This window comes from Quercus suber, unplaced genomic scaffold (genome assembly GCF_002906115.3).
Source record: "Quercus suber isolate HL8 unplaced genomic scaffold, Cork oak 2.0 scaffold_609, whole genome shotgun sequence".
Lineage (NCBI taxonomy): Eukaryota > Viridiplantae > Streptophyta > Magnoliopsida > Fagales > Fagaceae > Quercus > Quercus suber.
Window position 1 is genome coordinate 277,953 of NW_027070052.1, and position 11,710 is coordinate 289,662.

Consider the following 11,710-nt stretch of genomic DNA (forward strand, 5'->3'; position numbering starts at 1 on the left):
ACCAAATGGAAATAATTGGTAGAAATTTTACCCAATGCCTTAGTGCCAACCTTTGAAGAGGTACTTCAAATGAACACAAACAAACTCCAGAATGCATGAAGGCGAGATTGGTCAAAACTTGCGGGTAGCAAAGGCCATTAGGCTATTCTGAAGTTAACCAAGCCTAGAGTTGAGCAAATTCAGACTAAACAACACAGGGTTGAACAACCTAGAGTTGAGCAGCCTCAAATAGAGCAACCTGGAATGGACCAATTTGAATTGAACAACCTCAAATTGAGGTACCTTGAAATGAGATACCTAGGCCACCAAACTTACATAATAATGGTTATGAAAATAGTGACATGGATTTGGGTTTCATTAGAATGCCCAAAATGCAAGGGCGAGTTTTGATCATCAAGAGGGAGATAGGAATGATTACCAAGAACCCTATAGACCACCATTCAAAGACCACCACCGAATGCTATACCCTTTCCAGGTCAAGTAAGGTATGATCAGTTAATGGACTCATTCAAACAAACATATGGTTCTAGTTTATGAAGGCATGCAAGACCTTTGTATTGGAAAACTTGCCCTGAGTGGATAGATCGGGAAGCGGAATTTCCTAGAAGTTACAAGATTCCAAATTTATCACATTTTAAGGCGATGAAGGTAAAACTGCTATGGAACATATTTCCAGGTTCACAATTCAGTGTGATGAATTGTCAAATAATGACTACTGTGCTTCAAATGTTTCCCGATTCCTTTACAGTACCCCCCTTCCCCCCCACTCAAAAATCAATTAGCAGTTGGGTTAAAAAGGAAGAGAAATTCCAAACCCACTTCGCCCCCAAGGATTTAGGTGTGTCAATAGAAGATTTGGTATATTAAAACAATGGGCAGATGAGACTGCCGAAGAGTTCATCATGAGGTTTTAAAAGGCTAAAATGAGATGTCGAACTACATTTCCAGAGGCATAATATGTTAAATAGCAGTAGATTGCCTAGACTTCAAATTGAGAACGAAGTTCGAAGGAGGAACTTCCTTTAACTTGCATGAATTATCCAAAGAGCCTCCAGACAAGAAAATCTACATAGAGAAGAGATTCGAAAGAAAAATGCCTTGAATGGGACTTGTAACTAAGATTCTAAATATGAGATTGATGTAGCAGAGTTTAGGGGTCAAAAAACTTGTGTGATGCTGCCATTATGTAAAAAGAATGTATCAAAACAATGAATGAGGGGAGTAAAAGAGAGCCTATGAAAAAACAGAGAAGTAAAATTCATTTCATCCTATCTTATTTATCACCCATTATACAAAAATTCAAACTAATGAAGGAGAGACTGCAAGGGAATAAACTAGTTATCGCCGCAGCGAGAAGAATATTCCAGCAAAAGATAAAGCTCCAAACCAACCACTTTCACCAAAGGCATGTTGACAGGCCTCCTCTCTCCTCCTCCACTACTAGGAGTAGTAGCAAAACTCTCTTTACTTTCTTCTTCACTCTCCTTTGAAACAACACCGACTTTCCCTACACCCCCATTGTACTATTAGCCAAATTATTATATTAACAACTCAAAACTTCTTTTTCATACCTTCGTTTCCTTTCAAGTCATCAGACCGACACAAAGTAAAGGAACGTAAAGTGGACGTAATATTGTACATTTCTTCTCATTGCCATTTTCTCTTCTCTTTTCTTACCAATTTGGAAGGGGGACAAAATGGTGGCTTGGGTAAAAAACTTCATCCACCCATTTTCTTTCGTCTACCTTTTCGCTCCAACCAAATAATGGAAAATGACATTTTTCTTTCCTTTTTCCTTCTCCCATTTCACATCCTCTCATTTTTCACCCTCACCAAACATAGCATAAATGACTAGACAGGAAAAGGGAAATTAATTTATATGGCCATCACCTGATTTTATTATGTCGCCAATCCATAATATATTACAATGTGTTCAAAATCTTATATTCAGTTGGTGTTCACGACACAAAAATTTTATCCATAAAAAAGATAATGACAATAATCATAATATTAGTGCAATGTAAAACCAATTTCACTAACTAATGTTTACTTCCTTGATATCAATGGTTATACATTGATAAAGTAAAATAGCTTTTTTATTTTTTATTTTTTTATTTTTTCTCAAACCACTAATCAGGAGTACCACTTAAAAACTCCTCAAATGCTGTACCGTAGGAGGCAGCGGCTCTGCATTTGATAATTAAGTCTTTGTATGAGCAGGACTTACAGAGTGCAGGATTGCTTGCATCAACCAAAGCTTTTGCTGGTTCTATAAGTGTTTCATAAAAGGGATTAAAAGAGAAGGCAGCAGTTGTCCGAGCTAAATTTGAATTTGTCACCACTCGATGTTCAGCACCTTTCAACTTCCCATTGCTAATAATCTACAATTCAATGCAACACAATTCTAAGAACTATTATTAAGAAACAACTAAAAAAATAATTTTTTTTTTTTTTTTTTTTTTTTGAGAAAAGGATGGTTACTTACATAAAAGTTAAAACCACCCTAAAATATGGCACTTACACTTTTCATCATAAACTACGTGAATTTGCAATCACCACCTTAATTGTAATATACTTTGAGAACTTTACCCCCCTTAGTTGATTGTTAAAATTAATGATAACGCTACAAGTCACATTGTTTTGCTTTAGTAGTCAGTTAATGTGGTAAATTTTATGGACAATGTGTGATCATTAATTTGAACAGTTAATCATGTTGAGCAATGCAATTTAATTTAATTTTTTTTAATTTTTATATATACAAGATAGAATTTCTATTCTAGCATAATCTAAGTGTATATGTGTGTAAAGCTCCCTACTAGAGATTTAAATCCCGGCTCTTTCCCCCACACACTATAAGTATTTATATTTGTAGAGTGACCACCACACCAAGAGTACGTAGTGGTAATTTAAAAAATTGTGACAGTTGGGGTTATGATTGTAAGTATACATAGTTTGGCTGCAAAGTTTTGGCACACGAAGTTTAGGGTGGTTTTCCATGACTAACCCTAAAAAATGTTTGAGTTTCTTTTTTTCGTTTTTTGTTTTATTTTATTTTATGAGATAAGATTCTTTTTCCCCTAGTTACTGAACCATATTACGTATTAGGCATATTGAGGATTTAAAAAACAATACAAAAAACCAAACAAAAACAAAAACTAGAAAAGGTAAAGAAAGTATTAAATTTGTATTGTAATGGAATACTATTTGTCACAACTTATATGATATACGAAAAAATTAGTTATAATTTGAGCTTTTTGTAATCATCTAAATAACTTATATTGACTTAATTAAAATTAATACACAAGTTTGGGTTGGTTTTCTATGACTGACCCTAAAAAATATTTGAGTTTCTTTTTTTGTTTTATTTTATTTTATGAGATAAGATTCCCATCCCTCCCACCCCTCAAGTTACTGAACCATATTAAGTAGTGGGCACATTGAATATTAAAAAAAAAAAAAAAAGTAAAGCATGTCTTAAATTTGTATTGTATATAATGCTATTTGTCACAACTTATATGATATCTGATGTTAGAGCTTTTTGTAATTGTGTAAATAACTTAGATTGACTTAATTGATACACAACCAATTTAAGACCCAACAATTGTTTACATCAATGTTATGAATTCTATTTCTACTGGATGAAATGGACGGAAAATCTCATATTGGTATGCAAACTAGAATGGTAACTACTCAATTCCACCTCAGACCAAATTTCAGCCCATTCTGGATTATTTCAATTAATTTTGGTCAATACCAGCTGAAATTAAAAACCTGGCCAGTATGCATTTTGTGCTGAATCTAGTGATATATATATATATATATATATATATCTATATATATATATGAGGTTATGAACAGATAACTAAATAAAGAAAAGAACTTAATAAGATGAAGTGAGCATAGACACAATGAAAGAAAGAACTAAACCAAACAATGCGATGTGAGGGAAAGAAGAAAAAAAAAATCAAGAATAATGAAGCCCGAAGAGTAGGTGACCACGAGAGGACAAAAGAAATAAATTGACTATGTGAACTTGTGAAGTGCTTTTACGTGGGTGGATTGGGAAATGGGTAAAGTGAGTTGCTAGGAACTTTCAAGAAGGTTCCTTCTTTACAAATACCCCCACATGTTAGTTTTTTTTTATTTTTTTTATTTTTTTTATGCTCACTTGATATTTTTCTTTAAAAAAATATATGAAATTCATTGTTTTATATAAAAACAATATATATATATATATATAGCAATAAATTTGAAACTACAGGTAGAAATAGAGTATCAAAATTTTTTGTTACAATGGACAAACTGGAATAAGGTTCAAAATGATATTCATAACATTTGTTTATGTAATGCCTTCATAATTCAAATCATTAGTTGCAAACCCATGTGTTGAGCGTGATAGTTTTTTCCTGGGTGATTTCAATATATATATATATATATATATTTTAAACCTTACATAATATTATTTTTTTAAAACATTTACACACACACACACATATATACATATATGTATATATATGTATTATAATGTGAATCTTTACATATACCTTTAAGTAAACTATATATATTCCATTTCATTAGGTGCGTAAAACCATAGATTATTATTATTTTTTTAATGATCTCATTTATAATGCTTCTTACCATTATATGTTTACTAACCGATGATTTGCATAACAAAGACGTTAAATGAAAGACAACATTGTTCATTAGATTTTCAAAAAGTAACGATGTATGAAATATAGATAGATAGATATATATATATATAATATGTTAAATGAAATGTCAAAAAAAGGATTTTAAATTTGCTAACTTTATTTCTTATGCAATTTCTATTATTATTGGAGAACATTACTTTTTTAGTTATGATTGGAAATATGGTTTTCAAGACTAAAGTTTGATTAGTTTTAAGTTTAAATTTAGTAATATGATTGTATTTAATTTTTTATTATTGATTTAGTGTTTTAAGTGAATGTAACAGTTTATTTTACTACACTCTAAAGCTTTTAATATTCTTTGCGTGGACGTCTCTATTTTATTTTTTACTTCTCCATATAGCCTCTTTACCATCTCTCTCCATTGGCAACCTATCGTTTTCCAAAATTTGATGATGATTCTATGGCATTAAATATGCATTATTAGTTTCTTTATGTTATATTTGGTTTAATATCCTCATTAATTTTTTTAATTAACTATTTCTAAATTGACATTTGTTTTGTATTCTATTTTTCCTTTAATGTATTAGGTGTGAGAATGAGTATTTCCCTAGCATTACTCAACTTTATGAGGACAATTTTATTTATCAAATTTAAGTAAAATATTAAATGTTTATTTTTTTAATATAAAAAAGGAAAGGAAATATAAATAATGTAATGATATGGAGGATGTAGTTAAATTTAAATGTTGATTAAAATAATATGGGAAGAAAAAAAGTAAAAATAAAAGATATAACAATAAAAACCGAATTATCAAAAGTATACTATGTAATATATAATAATAATTTTTTATATACTATCTTTAATTCTTTATAATGCAATATGATATCATTCAACAATCAAAGTGAACAAAAAAAAAAAAAATCAACATAAAACAGAAAACTAAATCACACCAACCTAAAATAAAGTTATAATGAACACAAAAATTTATCAACCTAAAACAAATATGCAAGAAAAATTAAAAAATTCACCAAAAAATTGAGAGAGAAATAACTTTTTTTTTTGGTGAGGAAAAATTGTGCATAGAATGGAAGAGTGAATGACAAATTTATGCTAAAAGGATGATAATAAGAAGAAACAAAATAAAAGAAGATAAAGGGAAAGAGAAAGAGTGATATTAAGGTTGCGGGTTTAGGGAGATGAAAAGGTAAAGGGAATGAGAAAGATTAAGAGAATGAGAAAGGTCGGAGAAAGTGTAAAATATTATAGTGTAGGGGTGTTAGGCCCAGCAATATATATATATATATATATATCTATGTATATATTGGCCCCCCGGCAATTTGAGGACATGAAGTAGTCCGAGAAGGGGTGAACATTATCAAGGGAGTCTGTGTTAGTAGGTGAAGAGGTTAGTTTTGATCATAAGGGTCCATGAGGGTGGTCCGAGGATGAATGCCTCCTCCGCTGAGCAAAGCCGAGGTCTAAAGGGGTGGTCTACCATCCAAGGTAACTTTTCAAGAAATTCTATTGATACGAATAAACATCACAAAGTGCAAGATAGTAGGAAGTCCTAAAATATCTAAAGAGAAAACTACTGTCACTGCATTGAATGCTCTGTAGCTAATTACTCTACACGTGGAGGGTAGAGATGAAGGAAGGAAGAGAGTATAAAATAGAAAGAAGACCGTGAAGGAAGGAAATCGAGAAATTAAGAGAAAAACATTGTAGCAAACAAGAGCTGAACTTGTAATCAAACTTGAGAGAAATATATACCAACTAATCTTCTCGGATTGTGCAGAGGATGATTTTTTTTAGATTAAACCAGTCTAAATTCATTTTCTTGTCATCTGGATCCACTTTACTTGTTATCTAACTCATTAAAGTCCAGTTTTTCAACTCACTCTCTACAAATTCATTGTATTAGGCTCCATGGGCCTAAGTTCATCCACCCTATCGGCTTGGGAACCAAAAAGCGTCCTTACATGTAGGATCTCATCATATTTCAATGTTGAATAAATAAGATGAGAAGAAGAAAAAAAGCAAAAATTAAGGATATAACAATAAACACTAAATTATCAAAATCATGCTATGTAATAGAATAATATTATTTTTTATATACTATCTTTAATTCTTTATAATGCAATAATAGGATAACATTTAACAATTAAAAAAAAAAACTTAAAACACAAAAATAAATCTCATCAACCCAAATTAGAGTTCTAAAAAATACAAAAATTTATCAACCTAAAACAGAGATGCAAGAAAAATAAAAAGATCCACCAAAAAATTGAGGGAGAGAGGAGAGAAGAGAGAGAATAATCTTTTTGTGGGGGAAATCTATGCAAAGATGGAAGAGAGTGTGAAAATTTATAGTAATTAAGAGGGTGTGAATAAAAAAGACAAAATAAATAAGATAAAGGGAAAGATGAATAGTGATATTAAGGTAGAGGTATTGGAGAGATGAAATGGTAAGAGAGAGAGAAAGGTTGAAATATTAAATATTTAAATAAAAAGGTGAATGTTAAAAAAAATTATAAGAAAATTGAAAGAAAAATAATAATGACATGAACAAATATGATTTAACTGGAGTGTAGTAATATTAAATGTTATGCTCTAGCTTTTAGAAAATATATATATATATATATATCAGTAAAGTACCACAAATCAACGGACTATCATCTAGTTTTCACGTTTTTTTTTTTTTGAGCTATTGTTTTCACTAGTAAAAGGTTACAAATTAAGAAGTACTATATTGTATATAGTTAGAGCTTGTGAAGATATATGTACCTGCATCAGAGAACCTAAGGTAACCACAAAAGCGTAAGGAATAGGTTCAACACCAATCCATTCCTCATCCTTGAAGACTTCAAGCCCATATACATCACTTTGAAGAAGAATATTAATGACAACAGGGCCTCTATGTTTGGGGAAACCCAAGGTTAAATTTGGGTCTGGGCATGGGGGATAGTGATTGACCAACAGTATCTGATTTTCACCAAGTTCACTGCTAAAATGATCGGGGTTGAGTCCCAAGCCTTGAGCAATGAACTCCAAAATCCTAAAGCCCACCTTCCTTAATTCAGCTGTATATATCGCAACAACTTCTCTGAAAAAGGTTACATGAAACATCATCGTGTAGTTCACTTCTGTTCTTATGTGTATATCAAGCCACTACTTGGAAAGGGTAAAAACTAAAAGGTATGAAAGAACAAATTGACATGTCTATGACTACGTGGATTTACCGATATTTAGGCGGCTTTTCGGCCAAAATTGGATGTATTTCTCTAGAGGATTACAATGGTGTAACAATCCATCCCTCCAGAAGTGAAACTTTTCAGTTGCATAATTATGACTGCTTGTATACATGTAGCAGCTCTTACCGGGGTCCTTCGAAGTTTCGATTGCCTTGTCCTCTGCAGATAATGCATGAAACTCCTTAAAAACACCCATGGCCTCATCTATTAACTTGCTAGGGACTCCATGGTTGATCACCTATTAGATGGTACAAATCATAGCATAACACAAATGTATCAAATATGAAAAAAGTTGCCAAGCATCACTCAGGAATAAATCATTGTCTGATAAAAGAATAAAAGAAAAGATGTGTGGGTGAAACCTGAAACATTCCAAACTCTTGGCTAGCTTCCAAAATTTGTTGAAGTATATCGGGTTGATCATGAGCCCCAAGATCAACCACTGGAATATTTTTCCCTAGAGAGAGTATCCCTGGTCTATCTTCGGGTGGGAGTATATACGATTCTGGCAAGGATCGATCATTGTACCAGCTTGAAACAAGGTGCTCCATGGCTTACAACTCAAATCTCTGAGGAAGAAGGAAATGTCTATGTTGTGAAGAGAACATCAACCACAAATATGTCAATAAAAAGCATCCACTACAAGTTGTTGACTAAAAGAACCATAAACAATATACACACTTTTTTTTTCTTCTTAATGTCACTATCTCAACTATAGGCTCCATTGGTATTCTCCATGATGAAGAATTGTTTTAAGTCTACGAAAAATTATCACTCTATGGGCGGCTTTGGTTTCTTAACCATATGATTTTTTATTTCATAGATAACACGCCATACTTAAATAATGAAATAAATCCTAATCAATCACGTGAAAAAGATTTCTGTCATTAAATAACAAACTTCAATAATAAAATTTTATTAAAATAAACTTTTCAACTTTTGGTAGATAGCTTGTAGCTGTCAAAACTAAAAGAAATATATCGTGTAAATATAAGACAACTTATATCAGGTTCGATTATCAAAGAATTTAAGGCTGTATTTGGTTCAATCTAAAATATTTTTCAAGTGTAAAATGTTTTCAAGTGAAAATATTTTCAAGAAAAGAAAATATTTTTAGGTGTTTGGTGACATTTTAAAAAATATTTTGGAAAATATTTTTTAGTGTTTGGTTGTTTTCTTGAAAATACTAGTAAAAACACATTTTCTACTTGATGCTCACATTTTCTCCGCATCCAAACAAATATATAATATCAAACCAAACCAAAAAATTCATCAAATCCGGTCTCAATTGGTCAAATGGAGAGAAGAAGGAAGAGAGAGAGGCGACTATGTTGGATCTGATACCGGCGAAGGTTGGGTTATCTAAAGGAGGCGACGACTACGACATCAAGGACGAAGGAGGCGACGGCGTCAAGATCGGTGGGTGGGTTTGAAGGCGACGGCGACGAGATTGGTGGGTGGGTCTGATACTAGAGACGAGCGAGTCGGTGTTGGGGTGCAACGAGCAAGCCGGTGCTGTGATGCGATGAGCCGGTGCTTGGGTGTGACGAGCGAGTCGTTGCTGGGGTGCGACGAGGAAGATCGGGTTGGTGTGGATCGGGCAAGGTGGGTGTGGGTTTGCCGAAATGTGGATTGGGTTATGTTTCTCTGGGTAGCTTGGATGTGTGCGATCTCTCTTCCTTGCTGTTTCTCTCTCTCTTTTGTTTTACTAGGGCGGAATTGATTTGAAGGTAAAATACAAACAGAAATGGTTTTACAGGGTTAGAGGGTATATTTTACAGTCAACGGAAATGATTTTCCGTTTGACCCAATTTCTCTTGTGCACCCAAACACCCTCGAGGGTGTAAAACGTTTTCTTAATTTCCTTTACCATCCAAACAAACGCAGCCTAAAATGGACAAGGTTTTCTTCTAAATCAGTTTGAAGGAATCTCTTTCTTCAATTCACAAAGATTTATAAGACTATCTACATTTAAACAAGTTATAAAAATAATTAAAATTTTTATAAAAAAAAAATTAAAAATATCATATGACTAAAATGTAAGAAAAATAAAAGGAAAAAAAATAATATTTGAGATTAAATCAAGCAGACTAAGTGCAAAATGGAAGAGAGAAAAATTATCAATGGTTGAGAGCCGAGGCATGGAACTTAATCTACTTTTCTAAGAAGTGAGTTTGCCCTATTGGATGCAATATATCCTTGGTGCAATATGGCTCCAACGATCACCCCCAAGATTCACTAGTAAGCTTTGGTTGTATGTACTCACATACCAAAGCTTTGAACTCATGTTAATGCCTACAAGAATGAAGGAACTCTAATAGAGATAGAGAAAACATGTTAAGGGAAAGGTTGACAGGAATAACAATACACTAACATTGTATTTGGTTGGGATGAAAATAGGGAGGATGGAAAATAGAGGGAGTAAAATAGGGTGGAAAACAGTGTTTTCTACTGTTTGGCAAAAGAAGGAAAATGGGGAGAAAGGAAAACCCGAGAGAAAGTTTTCTCTCCCAGGCCCACAATTTTCATCCTCCCAAATCGGGAGGAAAAGGATGGAGAGAAAAGTGCTCTCACAACACTTTTACACAAATACCCCGTTCTCTCTCCTCTTACAGCTACAAACACAACGGCTACAAACACAACAATTTTTCTCTCAAAGATCTCTAAACTCAAGCATGATCAGATTATCAGAATACAAACTCAAAAACACAATTTGAAAATTAATCAAATCATAACAATAAAAGAAAAAAAAAAGAAAAAAAAAAGACAAAAGACAGAAGACAGAAGCCATCTAACCCATCTGGACTGCGATGGGGACGAAGATGAGCAACGGCTTCCAACTACTTTGGGACGAAGATGACCCATTTGGACTGCGTTAGGGACGAATGTTCTGGAATCAGGTAAAAAAAAAAAACAGAGAGAGAGCACTGGAGAAAAAAAAGAGAGAATGAGAGTTGCACCTGCTAGTGCTGGAAAGTTCTTGAATGAGGGAGAAAAAGAAAATAAAAAGAAGGGGGGGGGGGGGAGAGATAAAGACAATGTGTGTGGAGGAGAAAAACAAGAAAAAAAAAATGTACGGATGAAATGATGGCTGAGAAAGGAGAAATAATATAAAGAATAAAAAATCCTAATTGAGAAATGTTACCGCTATATTTTCTCAATAAATTTTAAGTAATAGATTGTTGTTAGTTAATATTGGTAAGTAAAAAAATAATTTCAGTGGTAAGTTCAAATTAGAACTAGTAACAACTTTCTACATAAATTTTGTTATGAAAGTATTGCGAAAAATATTTTGGATGTAACACTTTTCATTGAAAAATATAATTGTTGGTAAATTTTATATTATTTAATGAGTACAAATAAATCTATTTCTTACCCATTATGTAGCAAAGGTATAATAGTCAATTTATATAAATTACATTTTCTATCCTCCCACTTTTCTTTTCAACCAAACAAAAGAGTTTTGCACCCTCCCACTTTTCCATCCCTCCAACCAAACACACACGAGGGAAAACTAAATATTTTCTATCATCCCATTTTTCCATCCTCCCACTAATTTTCCATCCTCCCACTTTTCCACTCCAACCAAACGGACCCTAACGGTCGTCAATGGAAGTTGTGTATTGAATACACATTTTAGAATCCGCCTTGATGGAAGTCAGCCATATTTTGAATTCTTCATTGCCTCCAAAAGTTACGAATGATATTAATGATGTTTTCATGAATTTGGTATGTGCTTGATCATAAAGGAAAGTGTCCATTTTATGTGAAAGAAAGGATTGCATAAAGAGGGGGGGGGGGGGGGGG

At 32.8% G+C, this 11,710-nt stretch overlaps 1 pseudogene; it reads right to left on the reverse strand.

Annotated features, from left to right (window-relative positions):
• Positions 1–1,870: 1,870 nt before the first annotated feature.
• LOC112003045 (hyoscyamine 6-dioxygenase-like) lies at positions 1,871–8,662 on the reverse strand (annotated as a pseudogene).
• Positions 8,663–11,710: the final 3,048 nt, after the last annotated feature.